General features: G+C 37.7%; 1 long non-coding RNA gene across 10 annotated transcripts in view; it reads right to left on the reverse strand.

Moving 5' to 3' along the window:
- Positions 1 to 18,388, reverse strand: part of LOC129054622 (uncharacterized) — a 406,710-nt gene that overhangs the window by 126,782 nt on the left and 261,540 nt on the right. For all 10 annotated transcript variants that reach the window (XR_010140277.1, XR_010140276.1, XR_010140273.1 and 7 more), the window contains one exon: positions 4,390 to 4,488. This is a non-coding gene — a long non-coding RNA (uncharacterized LOC129054622). The remainder of the gene's footprint in view (positions 1 to 4,389; positions 4,489 to 18,388) is intronic.

Here is an 18,388-nt window from a genome sequence, read left to right on the forward strand (position 1 = left end):
ATAACATATCTTATTTTTCTCCTTGCCAACACAGTATTATTCTCACAGATACACAATTGCCAAGTAGGGTTACAGACCTTATATTTTGCATTTTAAGATTTGATTTTATGCCATAAAATCAAAGCATATTATAGGAATACTTAAGCGCAGCCAGGTGTCTGGAATTTCACTTCCCATATCTTTGATTGCTTTATAATCTAATCTTCTATAAGGAAAGTTCACTTATAACATTCTTCTTTGCATTACAAGTGTCTGTTTGCAAGTCTCTTCTGGAAGGTATCAGAAGGCTTGCATCGCATCTGGCTTATTGTTTTAATACAAGTGCCTATAGTAGTGACTGGTACATAAGAGGTGCTCAATAAATATGTTTCTATAAATACATTTTCTCCTATAACTGACAGAGTGAGGAGTATGTGGTGTAAAAAAGTTCACAAAGCTGAAGTTCCAAGCTTCACTCCTACTCATGGTTATGAAAGTATGATATACTTAGTGAAAAGGGAAAAAAGGAATGTATCTGTCCTTATAGTTCCAAGTAGCAGACAGGTAACCCACTTGCATTTTGATCCTTCCATTATTTATTTTATCAATCTTAAGGATGGTATGCATGCTGCTTATTTTTATCAGAATTTTAAAAATGGGGCTTGGGTTGTGGAAATTTCTACTTTCTGTAGCCTGTGGAGTAACTGTAATCTACTAAGAGGTACAAATATTTTGTCAAACCCAAGCATAATTTTAATTACTATTGCTCTTGTCTTAATCTTCTGAGTTAGTTTAACTTAACACCTACTTTACCAAAAAGGGGCTCAATAAATACTTTTAAATTAATAAATCAATCTTATTTGATGTAAAATACATATTAAAATAGAACATATGTATATGTAGGCATTTAAACAAAGGTTGGAAATAAGAATATTATGTAATTAAAATATTCTCCATACAAGAAAATTTTGCAAGGTTTTTCTGTCATTTGCAAGTACAAAATTATTAACAATAACAAGTAGAGAATCCATCTAGGTTTTTATTTCATCTATAGAGGAATTTTAAAAAATATGTCTGGGAACTGGGAAAATTATTTTAGGGTAGTAAGTGACTATTGATTCTATCAAAACTTCAAATTTCCAGAATATTCATTCTCCTATAAAGCTTGACAATTGTTCAGTTCCTATCCACTGTGATTCTTATATTAACCTGATTTTGAGCTCTACTGCCTTGATGCATTGGTAGAAAAAGTCAACCCCTATATTCTGTAACTATTTCAAAGTCTTCCGGAAGTTGAAAAATGAGATGGGGTAAAATATTAAATTATAACAAATTCATTTAATCACTTCATTAAAGTATGAAACTAAAATTAGATAATATATTCAATAAATATGATTCAAAGTTGAACATATGGTATATTCAGGGAATAATATTTTAAAATATTCCAAACTTATGATTTCTAGGAAATGAAGAAAGAAAAATTGGAGAATATTTAGGGAATGGGTTTGATTCAAAATTAAAGCTATATTAATGTGAACATTATTAGACTCTAAATAGAGGACAGAACATGCTTGCTGATGACCTTATAGTTATTAACTGTGAATTAAACTGAATTGCTTCAGATCAGATGCTGGGGAAGAGAGGATGGGAAAGAATTTAGTAGCTAATTTCATTATTACTCACAATAGGGAACGAATAGACCATAATCAAAAAAAGGAGGATTAAGAGTGCTAGGAAAGGTACTTAGTATGAAGGTAACCACAAGAACAAAAATTAATGAGACTACCTAAATACCAAAAAAGTTAAAAAGAGCCGGGCACAGTGGCTTATGCCTGTAATCCCATCACTTTGGGAGGTTGAGGTGGGTGGATCACTTGAGGTCAGGAGTTTGAAACCAGCTTGGCCAACATGGTGAAACCCCGTCTCTACTAAAAATACAAAAAGTATCTGGGCTTGGTGGCAGGCACCTGTAATCCCAGCAACTCGGGAGGCTGAGGCAGTAGAATTGCCCAGAGGCAGAGGTTGCAGTGAGCCAAGATCACGCCACTGCACTCCAGCCTGGGCGACAGAGTGAAATTCCATCTCAAAAAAAAAAAAAAAAATTAAAAGAAAGATCTGTCTATATTAAGAACAGAAAGATTAATACACAATTGAAGAATAATGTAAACATTAAAGGGGATGTGGAACTATTACCCCTAAGAGGAGAGAAGAAACAGGGTAGAGAAACTAGCTCAGAAACAAGACTTCCTTGCCTATGCCTTGTTTTGGAGATGTGCCTCTGGAAACTGATCAACATTTTTCCATGTACTTTTGCAACGCAACTACATTCCTTCAAAGAAATTTACAAAAATAAGCAATAAACAAATGAACCTAACTGTGTTTTCAGTTGGTGGTATAAAGAAGTGAAATATTAAAAGTTACTTTAAGGCATAGTAATCCCCCAGAGGGATACGTGTTAAGGACAAAACTATTACCTTGATTGTGGTAATGGTATCGTGAGTGTTTGCCTATGATTGTGCACACCAAATATGTGCAGTTCTTTGTGTGTTAATTATACCTCAATAAGGCTGTTTTAAAATCTACAAAAGAAAATTCAAACATTTAAGCACTCATGTTTTTGTTTTAGTGTTTTGTTTTAGTCTCACTCTGTTGCCCAGGCTGGCATGCAGTGGCACGATCATGGATCATGGCTCATTGCAGCCTCTACTTCCCAGGTTTAAGTGATCCTCCTACCTCAGCCTCCCAAGTAGCTGGGAATGCAAGCACGCAGCACCATGTCAGCTATTTTTTTTTTTTTTGGTAGAGATGGGGTCTCGCTATGTTGCAAAGGCTAGTCTCAAACTCCTGGTCTCAAGCGATCCTCCCACCTCAGCCTCCCAAAATACTGGGATTACAGGCATGGGCCACTGTGCCAGGCCTAGTGTTGGTATTTTAATACTGATATACTTACATGTGTAATGTGAGATAAAAGCAAATGAGTAATTATTTTTTATTTGAAGTCCTACAATCTCAGTGTTACTGAGAACTGGAATTCTTAGCATAGACATAACAGAAAAATAATTAATAGGAAGGAGTTTAAAATAAAAACCCTGGAGGTCTTGAATTTGAATTCAATGTAGTGGTATAAATTAATGAGATATTTTAATAAAAATATATTTAAGAAAACATCTTCCTCAAAATAAGCATATTTCTTATCTATTTCAATGAAAAAACAGCAGCAATGACCAACCATTTACAATGAATCTAGATTTGACCATAAAACATGTGTATCTTTCTATAGATATTCTCTCCATTTCTCTCTCTGTCTCACACACACACACACACACACACAAACACACACATACATTCTCACTGGAAGGAACCAGGGCTTCTTGGAGAAAAGACTGTAGCAGGAGAACTTCAAGATGAAATGGACAATATTTTCATATCAGAGAGCAAGGAATCTTTCAAAGATATTTTGAATGCTGTATTGAAACTACTCAGAAATGATCCTGAAAAAGGTTTCACTTGGATTTAGAAAATTCGAGGATTAACTGCAATAGATTGAAACATACCAAACATCTAACATGAGTTTGTAATGAGACTAAAAAACAAAACAAAATAAAACAAAAAAGGAACTCCATCCACCGATTGTTTACCATTGAAATTTTTCATTATTTATTTTGAAATTATTAAAATAAAAAAAGAAAGAATCAATCATTTATCCCACCTTATACTAATCACTCCACTGGGTAACCAAATACTATCTGACTAGATGAAGAAATTATCTCTTAATAGAAATATTTCACCTAATATATGAAGAAACAATGATTGAATGAAAATACTCCTTTTGTGTATGAAGTAGTAAAATAAACCCTATGAATTCTGAAAGGAAAAGATCAAGGTCAGTTTCCTCCATGAAGGTTAAACTTTTGTGTGCATCTAACTCTACCACTCATTTTTAATGTAATTGCTAAATTCTAAAAATCCATATTTTATCATTTAGAAATATATTGTTCAAAATTACAACACTCATTTTTTCTCATTGTTTCATAAATCATTTGAAGAAGACACTTGGGATGATTATGCAGATATTGAGCTTCTTATTTGAGAATACAAAGATGCATGAAAGACAATCTAGAGTATCATCGAATTCACCAAGTACTGACTATTGCTATTCAATCTAAAATTTTTACAAAATTTGAAGTTCTAAGAACTAAACACTTAGATTTTCGAGTGAAATCTCTCTCTCTTTCCCTATTTGAATTTCTTGTTATTTCACAAGATGAAATGGAAAGTCAATGTTTGACTCCCTAGATTATTTAAATTTTTGAAAACTGAAAAAAAATATATTCTGAGTATAATTACAAATGAATTTTAAGTAGACATTATCTCTAGAAAAAAGGTTCATGCAGGCAGTGTGGTACCTACCTACAGTTCCAGCTACTTGGGAGGCTGAGGCAGGATGATGGGGAGAGTCCCTTGAGCCTAGGGGCTAGAGGCCAGCCTGAGCAACATAGCAACAGCAGTCTATAAAAACAAAACAAAACAAAAAGATACAAAATAAGAGTGAAGGGCAAGAGAGGCATCACATTAGCGGAGATTAAATGCAATTCTAATTTCCACAGAGCTGAAAACGCATTTCAGAATAAACCTTCCTCATTATGACTAAGTGTGCTAATAAAGCATAGAAAATAGTGAATACCACAATAGGAATAAATACACCAAGAAAATATTTTCCCAAAAATATTTATTTGTAGATAGAAAATACCTCCTTTACGAATTTTTTAATAAATTTCCTGATTTCTAAAATATTCCCTACATCTAAACTTTCTCGATGGTGTTTATTATATACTATAAATAATTATTTATTGATCATATTTTTCTCCTTGACTAGAATAAAATGTTATTGAATACAATAAAATCTTAGTATCTTGTACAATGTTTATATCTTGCACAAGACAAATCTATAGAGAATAAAGAAATATTGAATAAATAAATTATGAATAAATTGCTTATGTCCTGTTATGTTGAGAAAATCACGTAGATATAGAAACTCTAGATTTTAGTAAAGATTTTGACACTATTATTCATAATATTCTCTCAAAAAGATAAAATATTTCCCCTCAAACTTTACAATTCATCCAGGGGTTTTATTAAAATGCAGATTTTGAATCAGAAGGCTTGAGATGGGGCATCAGATTCCACCTTTGTAATTGATCCTTACAAGCAAGATTTAAGGAAAGCATTTTCATGTTTATTTTTTCTACTATCAGGATCTTCTCATGCAGTTTTATAATTCTGGCCTCTTGGAACTTGGGACATCATACAATTCAATGATTAAAACTCAGCCTTAAATGTCAGGCAGACTTAGGTTAACCTTGAAACTCTAAATTTGGTGGACAAGTTACTTAACTTCTCTAAGTTACTGTGTCTGAAAAATGCAGACAATGAAAATTTCCAGCTACACAATATGTGTGAGGCATAAATGAGCAAAATATACTGTATGTAAAATATTTAGGGTGGTGGCAGTAATAGTAGTACTATTATTATTAAATGATTAATAATAGTAGCAGGAGTCACGATGCTGGTAGAGATGCGGGAGATGGTTGTGATATTGATTACTGTGATGTAAAGAACGTAAAACAAGCTTATTTTGCCAAATCTTGGGACGCTTTATTGACTTCATGATACTTGCCAGTATCTGTGAACATTCTACTCAATGTCTCAGTCCAGGTCAGATAAAATTATTTTATAATATTTGATATATAGGTTGGCAGCTGTCTCATATTCACCAATACCTTTCAAAATTCTCTCTCCTTTAATTTTCTGTCTTGCAGTCACAGAAACAATCATGACTACTTAATAAAATGTTAATGGGGCATTTGGACTTTTACTGAATTTTCCCTTAAGAAAAGCTAAACAGACCAACTCTGAAGATGTATAAAATGTAAAAATGTGATGGAAGTAGTTTTCTTCAGAATTCTTTAGTTAAATTTGAAGCAAAAGAGAAAAATCATAACAATTAGAAAATTCCCCAATGGCAGGTAAAATATGTTATTACATTTTACTGCCAAATATCAAGTATATAGAGTGTATATAAAATAGCAAATACCAGGCATTTGCCTTGGATAGATGTGACTCAAGGATCAACCTGTGATAACAAAGACCTTTTTTTGAACGTTCAAACAGGAAGGGGGCTGTTGAGATAACCTAAATATCTGGGAATTTATATTTTTATATCAACAACTCTATCAAAAGCCTGGCTATGACAATGGAGGAGGAAAATACTTCATTATTAGTGGGCAAGACATTTGATTGTGAATAAATCTCAAAACACAAGATAAAGGACTCTTAGTAGACCATGTAACTTTTCTAATTTTTGCTAAAAATAGTGACATCATGTTGCCAATGCATAACCCAATCTGTAATGATAGAGAAAATATATATATTTTTTGCCTAAGTATTAAAATCAATAAAATTACAGTGAAATTTGAAAAAGGCATATCATGGAGCTCTCCAACCACTCCTGTAACTAATGGACATAGCTCTTTAGTAGGTAACATTTTTCTCTCTTAGCCCCATTTCTGACTATCAGAGGATAAACTGCAGAAACCCAAAAAGGAAAGAACAGGAAAGATCATGAAAGATACTACACTTTTTCTTTACTCTTTTTTTTTTTTTTTTTTTGAGACAAAGTCTCACTCTGTCACCCAGGCTGGAGTTCAGTGACATAATCTCAGCTCACTGCAACCTCCACCCCGCCGGGTTCAAGTGACTCTCCTGCTTCAGCCTCCTGAGTAAGTGGGATTACAGGCACCTGCCACTGTGCCTGGCTAATTTTTGTATTTTTAGTAGACATGGGGTTTCACCACCTTGGCCAGGCTGGTCTCGAACTCCTGAACTCGTGATCTACCCACCTCATCTTCCCAAAGTGGTGGAATTACAGGTGCCCACCACCATGTCCGGTTGATACTACACTTTTAAATTACACAGAATGTGCCCAATGTTCTTCTGAAACATGAAGATAAATGTATGTCATTAATAGGCTCATATAAGTGGTTAACACCTTTAATGTGTCTTCCTAATTTCACATTTTCAGGATAGCTAGGCTTCCAATTTTTGCAAAACATCTGAACTTTCTTAGTGAGAGGCTTGTTTTAATAACAGAAAGCTAACAAAAATTCTTCAAATAGCTGCCTCCCACCAGACCTCTTGTTACCTACAAAAAATGTAAAACCTTACAGGTACCCACTTGGCCTTTTCTGACACAGAAAATCAAGTTTAGTAATTTCAGCTTGAAAACATAGAAAGGTTAAAATATAAAGCCCAGAAAATTCCTTGGGACATTTAACTTCAGTTTAGGACTTAAATATACGGCTTCAGGGATCCTTGTAAGAAAAGGCAGAATGGCTTAGTGGACCAAAGTATGTGAATTGGAATCAGATTCCTGTGAAAGCCAACCTTGAACTTTCCACCTTGCAAAATCCTTTTAATCATTCTGTCCTTAGAATCTTCAGTTACTAAGTAGGGTGCACTACCTTACACAGGAGCCAGGATGAAAATTTATAACTTATAAAACTGAAGTCACAGTGTCATTAAGCAGATACTGACTCTATTACAACATACTCTGGGCTTAGATTGAGAAATGAGAGGAATTGGATTCAACATTTTTTAGTATATGATGTATTCATTCCAGCGCATAAACTGAATCAACCAACTACACCTTCATACACGAAGCAAAACTGCATATTGCCAGTTAGTCATCTTGATAAAAATTGAAAATAAATGTCCTTGCAAATTTTAATATTCTCATTCAAAATGTTCTCCTCTAAAATCAGAATCAGTTCCCATTGCTTTCATTTTCACATTTGTAGCATTATTTTGTAAATGGATAACTCCAAGCAATTTATAATAAGGTTACATTAATTTACTACAATAAATTTAGAATTCTTAAATGTTACGTATTATTAGCTTTATATGATGCAACATATGGCATAGATGCATTATCATATGCTATTTTGTGATATTTAAAGAAGGAAGCAAAGTTTATTTCAGTTGTTCATCCATTCAATCTATTTATTGGTTCAACAAATAATAATTAAATGCAATAGTCTCACTTTAGCCATGGTTTCAGTTATTCAGAGTCAACTGTGTTCTGAAAGTAGGTGAATACAGTACAATAAGATATTTTGAGAGAGAGAGAGAGCAAGCAAGCATATTCATATAACTTTTATTACAATATATTGTTATAATTATAGTTTTATTATGTGTTTATTTCTTGCTGAACCTAATTTATAAATTAAACTTTATTGTATTTATGTATATATAAGATAAATCATAGTATATATATGGTATGGTACTATCCATAGTTTCAAGCACCTACTGGGGTCTTGAATATACGCCCTGCAGAAAAGGAGCCTAATATTTACTAGGCTCTATGACAAATGCTAGGTATACAATGCTAAAAAAAAAATACTCAAGCTATGTTCTTGTGAAACTTACACTTTAGTGGGAAAGACAAAACTAAAATAAATAAATGAATAAATATATAAATGCACAAATAAGAGCACAAATAAAAACAACTTGAAAAATCACCTATAGGAATTAAGCAACGTTTTGTAAGTTTAAATTAGAGAATTGGATCATGGGTCTTAGGCGCAAAATTTAAGCTGAGATCTGGCCTTTAATTAGAAGTCAGGCAGGTAAAGAACATTCCAGAGAGCTCCTAGCATGTGTGAATGCCTGGAATAGGCAGTCAGTTCGTAAGTTCAAGGAACTGCAAGAGGGACAATGTTACTGCAGAACTGAGTTAGGGAGAGAAGGTTTGGAAATAAAGTTAGGGTGGTATTCAAATCTGTATGCTACAGAAACCCAATTGAACAGCATGGAAGTTGGTTATTAATAAAGTGATAATATGACTAAATGTACAATTGGAAAGTATCATTTTGAAATTTGTGAATAATAGCTTATTTGAAGACAAGAATAAAACAAGGAAACCAAAGAGAAGTCCAGAAAAAAAAATATAGTGTCTTGAGTTAGAGTGACGCCAGTAGAAATGCAAACAACTGTACCTAGTCAAGAAATGTTGGGTGCATAAAACTGTCAAAAATATGTAATAGATTAGATATTTTAAAATGAGATCAGGAAGTGAGAAGAATAATTCAAAAATACCTATTTTGAGTATCCGTATTATGAAGGTGACATTTACCTTGTGACATTCACTTTAATATTGAAACGGGAGACTTCCCTTGACCCCTTTGCAGGACTTGCAACAGGGGTAGCTCCTTTATTCAACCCCTTATGAGAAGGAACACACAACTGGACAGGAGCAGGGACCAGAGTGAACGAACGCTGGAACCACCAGCCTCTTCTCTCCGGCAAAAGCAGGCATTTTGCGGGCCCCACAGTAGCATCCAAGCATATTACAATGCTCTTTTAGCTCTGCCATCCAGGAGGGGATACCTGTGACCCCTGGAGCCCCATAGAGCGTGTTACAATCTCAGTGGGCCTTTTGTCTCATCACGTGGGGTGGCTGCCCTTTGCCAATGAGGGCAAATGGCCAGCGTGATAGCCTTTTCGGGTTGCTGCATGTTGCATGTCCCAAATTCTTGTCTAATGCCCAAGATGAATGAGGTTGCACAGACTTGGAACATGGTGAATGCAGAGATTTTATTGAGTGAAGGAAGTGGTTCTTAGTGGGATGGGGAGCTGGAAAGGGGACTGAGTCGGAAGGTGGTCTTCCCCTGGAGTTTGGCTGTCCCAGGCCAAACTCCTCCCTAACCATACTTAGCCAAACTCCTCTCCAACCATAGTTTCTAATATCCAGCTGCTTCTTCTCCTCTAGATGTTGAGACACTTCTCTCTTCTGTGTGTGTATGTCCCCAGAGTCTGTGGTCTGGGGTTCTTATGGGCACAGGATACAGGGCATGGCAGGCTAAAAGGTGACATTCAGGTGGGAAAACAGGCATATGAAGTTCTCATTTAGGGTCGAAGCTTGAAGGTGGAACCCTCACCAGTGAACCCTCCCTTTTCTACCTAGTATTTCCCTGCCTCCTGTTTGTATCATTTCCCCCCTCTGAGGGGGAAATATGTTAGAATATGGACGATGACCAATCTTAGGGATTTCTTGCTGACAGGGGCATTGTTTTGGGGAAACAGAAGTCAGATTCCTCCCAGAGGTCTACCCAAGGGTCTCTGGCAAAAGGGAGCCACCATCCAAGGCTCTGGTTGCCTGCCCATTTGGAGTTTGATGGCCTCTACGCAAGAGAGAGGAAAAAAATATATATGTTTTGTTTTGTTTTGAGATGGAGTCTCGCACTGTCTCCCAGGCTGGAGTGCAGTGGCACGATCTCGGCTCATTGCAACCTCCCCTTCCCAGGTTCAAGCAATTCTCCTATCTAAGCCTCCCGAGTAGCTAGGATTTCAGGCACCCACCACCACGCCCAGCTAATTTTTGTATTTTTAGTAGAGACGCGGTTTCGTCGTGTTGGCCAGGGTGGTCTCGAACTCCTGACCTCAGGTAATCCGCCCTTCTCAGCCTCCCAAAGTGCTGGGATTACAGGCATGAACCACCACGCCCAGCCAAAAAAAAAACAAGTTTTATAAGATTAAGCATAGATAGGTTAAACATGTGTATTATACAGAGAAAGAATCTAGTGTCAATGATTGCAGAAATAAGAAGTAAAATATACTAACAACATTGTACCCTGAGTAGAAGAGAGATAACTGTTCTTTCCACATCTGTAGCAGTTAACAGGGTACCTTGGGAATTCTGGGGTTTGTGGGTTTGCATAGTGGCTATTAAAGCTTCTGCCTCTTTCTTGTATCTCCTTATTTCTATTGTAAAAGACCAAGGTGTCCACTTTCAGGAGGTCCTCTAAAGTACTACCTGGTTCCAGGGTCCATTTCTACAACTTCCTCCTTATAACAGAGACTCTCTGAGTAATAAATTTATCCTGTAGGATTAGTTGTCCCTCAAAGGAATCAGGAGATAGAGTGGTGTGCTTTACCAAGGCCTCTCTTAGCCTCTCCTAGAAGGCAGTGATATTTTCCTTAAATCTCTGGTCGATCTTGGATAGCTTGGTATAGTTGAGAGGCTTAGTTTTAATCCTATGCACACCTGAAAATGTCTCCTCTTCCATTCTCCCATCTCATCATCGGGATCCCATTTAGGGTCATCCACTGGTACTGCTTTTCTTCCAGTTGGATAAAGTTCAGTCTTTTTCCTGACACCATATTTGATACAAAGCTCATCCTCAAATCTCTCTGCCACTTGTAGGGAAGCCTGCTTTTCAGTGTTCATCAGGGTCTGATTAAAAAGTAACATATCTTTCCAAGAGATTTCAGATACTTGGGCTTAACTCTGGAAAGCCTCTATATATCTGTCAGTATCATCTGAAAACTTGCCAAGATCCCCCTTAATTTGCTTTCAGTCCTGTAGAGAGAAGGAGACCTGGACATTACTGGGGCCAAATTTACCAGGCATCTCTTGGAGGGGTAAGACTGAGATTGGGGCTTGTCCAGGGTGAGCATTTCTAGGAGGTGCCAATCGAGAGAGAGAAGCTGGATAGGGAAGATGAGCTTCTGCATCTGTACTCACCCTTAGGAGCAGGTAGAGAGGCAGCTGGCTCCCCTGCTGGGGGTGCCTCTGGGATTCGATTCTTTAGTCCCCCTGGGATTGCCCCTTGCAGCCTCTCCTGAGATGGCAAACAGAAGGCTTGGATCAATTCTACACTGTCAGTGAAGGTCTGGATTGCCCTGCAAGGTAAAGAAAGCCTGCAAATATGGGGCCTCAGACCATTTGTCTTCATGTTTACAGAAAAGGTCCAACTGCCAGATGGTATCAAAATGAATTGTTCCTTCCTGAAGCCAAGCCAATTCTTTATAATTTGGCCAAACCTTTGTGCAAAGGGCTACAAAGCTTTGTTCCTTTAGAGTCTGAGGATCAAAGTAGTCCCAGTGACTTCAGGCTGCACTCCAGAGGAGTATAAACTGGTGATGGTGGAGATCGCTGGTTGCTCATTCTGAAAGATGGGGAATAGGCGTCCCTCATTCTCTTCCTTCTTTCAGTGATAACCTGGGGTATGAGGGAGAGAGAAAGTGGGTGTCCCCTTTCTCTTCTGTCTTTTATCCCTGAGTCCCAGCCACCCTGGCAGGTGCCACCCATGGGTGTCAATGTGGATTGCACCCATGAATCAGGGAGGGTCTAGAGAATAGGAATTATCCACACTCACCTATGCTTCCATCCCCCATACTGTTGACAACATTTGAATTCCCCTGGCCTCATCTATGCCGTGGAGAATGGCCCCTGCCATGAAGTGGGGGCTTAATTGGCAGGCATCAGTCTTGCCCATTTACACCATGCCTGTTGCCTGGCGTTGGGTCCCTCAGATCTGGTTTTCCTTTCTAGGGCTGCAACTTGAAGTTTAGAATTGAGTTTGGGACAAAAAGGTGTCTGGAGGGTGCATGAATTCATTTAGATTAAGTTCCAGATGGGCCCTGCCAAATTTGCAGTTATCAGCCAGAAGTGGGGCTCCTCCATGATTTTCCTTATTATAAGCAGAATGCTGAGGAAAAGAATTATCTCCCTTAGGGGAAAAAAAAAAAAAAAAACTTAAAATACAAAAGGATGGGGGGATGGGGGAGAGCCTCTTGCTCTGTGCAAATGAGTTTCTTCAATTACTGTATTCCTTCCCTGGTTTAGACAAGTAAGGATCCTTCAACCATGGGAGAAAAGGCTCTGTGGTCACCGGTTCATGGCAGGAGGGGATGGCAAGCAGAAGATGCCACCCATCTTGCTGTGCAGGGCCTTGGCAGCAGCTGTAGTTCTCTCCCACCCCTCGAGGCCACTGGGTGTGGCTCATGCACGCTGTGGACATGCCCAAGTACCCAAGCCAGGAGGGGAGTGGGAAGTCGGGGGAGCTGCTGTGCATCACGTGCCTGCAGCTGTTGGGGCGGGGGTGGGAATGGCTCCTCTAAGAACAAAGGGAAACCACATTGTTCTGAACTGCGCCTCTGATGGGTGGGCCAAACGTAGATTCTGCCTAGTATCATTGCCACAGTCTGTAGCAAAACCCTTTACATTATAAAGGAAGAGATAGGAGCCATTTCTAACTGTGAAACAAGGAAGGAAAGATACCTCAGGAAAATCTGGGCATCTTGGCTGATGACTTCAGTGCCCCCAGGACCTTGTCCTCACCCCACACAACAGCTAAACCTCCGTGAAGGGAAACAGAGCCAACATTTCTTTCACCCAAAAGAAAGAGAGAGGTGGCAGGGTCTTGGAAAAGAGACAGTTCTGCATCTGAATTCACCCTTGTGACAGATCTGGGCAAGTCCCCAGATGAAATAAGAGAATTCCTTGAACCCTTCGCAGGACTTGCAACAAAGGTGGCTCATTTACTCGTCCACCACTCTTTACCCTTTATGGGACAGAGCACATGAGCAGACAGGAGTGGGAACTGGAGTGAATAAACACTGGAACTGCTGGCCACTTCTCTCTGGTGAGAGCAGGACTTGTACAGGCCATGTGGCAGCATCCAAGTGTGTTACAATGCTCTTTTAGATCTGCCATCCAGGAGGGGGTGCCTGTGATCCCCAAAGCCCCAGAGGGCATGTTACCAGCTCAGTGAGCCTTTTGCCTCATCACATGGGTTGGCTGCCTTCCACCAGCAAGGGCAAAAGGCCAGTGTGACAGCCTTTTTGGCTTCCTGCACCCAGTGCATTCTGAATTCTTGTCCAGTGCCCAAGAGGAATGAGGTCACACAGACTTGAAAGATGTTGAATGGGGAGATTTTATTGAGTGGTGGAACTGGCTCCTAGTGGGATGGGGAGAGGTGGAAAGGGGATGGAGTGGGAAGGTGGTCTTCCTCTAGAGTTCAGCTATCCCAGACCAAACTTCTCCCCAACCATCCCTGGCCAAACTCCTCCCTGACTGTAGTCTTCAATGTCCAGCTCCTTCTACTACTCTCAGCATTCAGAGAGTTCTCTCTTCTGTGTGTGTGTCCCCTGAATCTGGGGCCTGAAGTTCCTATGGGCACAGGGTAGGGGGCATGGTGGGCCAAAAGGCAACAATAGGGTGGGAAAGTGGACATGTAAAATTTTCATTTCATGCAGCAGGTCAAGGCTTGAGGGTGCAACCCTCACCAGGGACCTCACCTTTTTTTACCTAGTATTTCCCTGCCTTCTGACCATAAAACAAAGCAAAAAGTAACCAGCAAAATCTGTCAAAAAAAAAAAAAAAAAGCAATAATTTAGTTAAACTTTTGAGCTAGAAATCACTGAGAAGCATTTAGTGAATATGTCAAATGTTTTCGTGAATACATAAATTTGCAACTCATTAGCAGATTTATGGCTGAAGAGTAAATGCAGGGTCATTTAAATGCCTTAGTCATGAAGGACTGATGAGGGAGCATGTTTCCTGTAACAATGTGAGTAGAAACCAGATTGAAGTAAATTTCAGAGTGAAAGGGAACAGAATAAGTGAAAATTATAATTCTAAATGGCTTTTTGGAAAAACTTACATGAATAAAAACAGAAAGGGTTTTTATATTTTAGATGTGATCTTTGTCAAAGAGTTTTTTTATTTGATTTATTTTATTTTTTAATAAGGGGGAATCCTAGGGCATATCTGAATGCTGTAATCATTCAGTTGGAAGAGAAAAATCTAAAGCACAGATGAGGAAAGTAAGTATCAAATGAAACAAGTTAAGAAAAAAGGGAACAAGATTTTGAACAGTGAGGTCTTCCTCACTAACTCCAGGGGCAAACAGAGCATCATATGGGAAAAGTCTTCTCAGATGCTAGACTATGTCTTTCTTTGTAATTAGGCATTTTAATTATTATTTTTAGAAGAGAGAGGGAGTGGTAATCTTTAATAAATAATCAAATCCAATTGTAAAATAATCTTTCTTTTAATTACTCTATTTCTGAAGAGCTATACAGAATAGCCATGGTAAACATTCCTGCTGCAGTTTTACAATTGTAACTGAGTAAAATTGCTCAGGGTGTATTTCACCAAATTGAACTTTTTGTGACATTAGATAGACTTGCATTCATTTATTTTTACTTTTCTAAATTATTTTATCTTCTGTTGCTCAAACCAGATGGAATAATAGGCAAATGAGCTGATCACAATGTCCGTGTGTAAAATCTTTTTGGGAGTATTAAGCATTTTAAACAGCATGGAGTTTATCCTGAGAAGAGAAAAATAGTTGCTTATTGTCATATCCAGGTTAGGACAAACTAGAGAAATTGCCCCATGGTGACCAGGTGTTTGGAGTGGAAGAGAAAGGAAGTAGGTGAAGAAAGGTGAGACAGTACACAATCACCTCAATAGGCAGACTACTTACTTCACAAAACTCCAGGGCTTGTGATTTGTCTTCAGCATTATTGGTCTCCTTTTTACCCCAGCTATTTCACTAAGTTATGTGGAGCTAACCACAAAATGTGTGTCCTGAGGGTGTGGTAGGGCAGAGTGAGAGTAGATAAATGACTCAAAGCAATTCCTATGGGGCTGTGAACCTCTTTAAATATGGTCTGGTCACAAGTTCACCAAAATGGGTCAGGGTTCTGAAACCATGTGTTCCAATCTTGTTCCTCAATTTACCTTCTGATTATGGAGAAAGATAATTCTCAATTGAGCTATGCATTAGATTCATCCCTGATGTGATATATAGATTTGCCAGCATTCATCCTCACCTCTCTAGGAAATGGAATGAAAAGCTCTTGACTATATATGCCACTTTAAACTCCACTGGCGATTCTGAGGCAGAGCCAGTGTGCAGAGCACTGATATGAGGACTGAGGTAGGTAATGTCAGTTATTAAAGCCTGCTGGTGCAGAGGGTTTATGGAAAAGCCACTGTAACTACCTACTAATCTCCACTTTTATATTAGCTTAAGTTATATTTTCAAGGGTATTTGTGTTTGGGACTGAACGGTAAGTTTTTCTGGCCACTGGTAGAAACCAGTGGTCTCGTGGCCTTGTGATTTAGAAAGCAGTAGGAGAAGTAAACATTGTTAAGAGAGGACAAAGGGGAATTTTGTTTTCGCAGAAAACTGCAAACCTTTCTGTAGAGTTAAGCTGTATACTACATATAAGCAATTAGTGAAAACAACATTGATATGACAACCTTGCAGAAATGATCGAGCCTCCCACGCTAAAAAACACTACAATATTCTGAAAATTTATAGGCAAATTATGTAGAGTTAAGGTGCACAGTCAAATACAGTCAATTAATGTTATCAGTGTAAATCAAGATTACAGTTTTCCATGCAAATAACAGTTAATAATAAGCATAAATAACAGCACAAGTGACTCAATTTAGCAAATCACACAGGCTGCTGTGCATGGTCAGTGTACTGAACTGTTGAAGGAAAAATGAGCCAATTTAGTACTGGCAGAAAGATTGCTCAAATGCTAATTCAATATTAAACAGACATCAAAATAGCTGATAGAACTGAAAGCAAACCACAGGCAAGGAAATTACAGACAAGTAGCAAACAAACACAAAAGTACTGGAAAGACAAGTTTTAGAAATTTGAAATTAATAGCCAAAGAAACCTCAACATCCCCTAAAAAATGTAGCTTGTTCAGTAGTGGTTGTGAGACAGAATGCTGCACAGAAAGTAGAGGTTACATGCTACAGTGATAGGTCACATTGACTATGTTTGGGCGCTGCCACCAAAACTTACCAGATAAATCACTTAGCCTTTTATCTGTAAAAGTTGAAAAAAAAATTAATGTTACCCCATAAAGTTGTCATGACAGCAATTCAAGTTTGTGCACTTAGCATGGAACATCGTATATCATCAACACTAAATAGATGTTAGATATTTTTGAAATATGTAAAAATTAAACTCTCATGACTTGGCTGCGACAGTTAAAGTTGATAGCTCATCATGTTACCCAAGACATGTTTTGTTGTTCACATTTTTGCTTAAGGGAATAATTCCACTTTCAGTTGTAGAAAAGTCACTCTTATAACCAAACGTAGTGGAATTTATTTTTTATATTACCCCAGGAAGGCTAGAACTAAAGCACACAGCATACAGATATGTATGGAAGCCCACTTCTGAAACATACAGACCGACAGCCAGTGTCCTAACAGTGGCCTACAACATTTTTCATGATAGGGACCTGCTCACTATGCTCTAACTTAAGCTCCTCCTTCCTCACCCTTAACCCACATCTCCAGTCACATTGGCTTCTTTGGAACTCCACAAATATGCCAAGTAAGCTCCACCTTCAGAGATTTGAATACTCTGCCCCCTTTGCCTAGAACATCTTTCTCCATTATCACTGCTCTTTCTCCTCACTTCCTTCCGGTTTCTCCACAAATATCACTTTATCAGAAAAGTCTCCTTCTTAACGGCCCTATACATTTCTATATGATATAAATTTCAACATCCTTTCATCTATCCTACTTGATTGCTCTCCATGTCACTAATACATTAAAATTCAACTATTTGTTAATATTCCATTTAGTCCAGTAGAATATAAATAACCCTGTAAGCTTGGTTGTCTGTTTTTATCACTACTTTATGTAGAATCAAGAACAGAGACTGCACAAATTAGGCACTCAATAAATATCTCTTGAATTTATAAAAATATGAAATGTGATCTGTCCTTGCAAGGTTTTTAGAAAAGTATCTGGCATATTGTCAGCACTCAATATGTGTAAATTATTGCTTTACTAGTATTATTAATAAATACTGCTCCTTGAAAAAATGTATGACAATCATCATGATTATTGCACTTATTGAGCACATACTATGTTTTAGAAAATGTACTCAATTTGTTATATATATATTACCTCATTTAATTCATTAAATAATTCTAGGAGGCAGGTATAATTAATGTCATGATTATTCAAGTGAGAAAACAGAGATATTCGGAGCTAAAATAACTAGTTCAAACACAAATATTTTATAAAGTATAGAATCTGAATTCTAACCCAGGATATTTGACTTCAGATTCTATCTTTAACATGCAATATTATTTTCTTGACATTTTTTACCTAGGCAAATTACAATAAGAACTTTGAAAAAACAATATTAAAAGCTCAAGAAAACCAAGTGTAACTAACAAAAACTCAGTATAGAGTGGTAAAAAAAAAAGTGTATAAGCTAAATTGCTGTTACTGAGGACCCCCATAATACAATGATGTAAATAAGATGGATATTTCTTTCTTTCTCCTCTGACACTTTGGCCGGGTGAATTTCAGCAGGCTCTTCTTTTTCCCATGCTCATTCAGAACACAGGTTTGTTCCACTTTGTTCCTCTGCCCTTTCCTAGAATGTGTTCTTCATCTGCATAGTCTAAGTTGTATCACAGCTATGAGTCTATATAGAGAAAGCACATTCAGAGCACTCCCCTCTACAAGCCCATCTGGATCATTCTCACTATGGATAAAGGAGAGATTGCG

Source organism: Pongo abelii, chromosome 5 (assembly GCF_028885655.2).
Source record: "Pongo abelii isolate AG06213 chromosome 5, NHGRI_mPonAbe1-v2.0_pri, whole genome shotgun sequence".
In the NCBI taxonomy this organism is placed as follows: Eukaryota; Metazoa; Chordata; class Mammalia; order Primates; family Hominidae; genus Pongo; species Pongo abelii.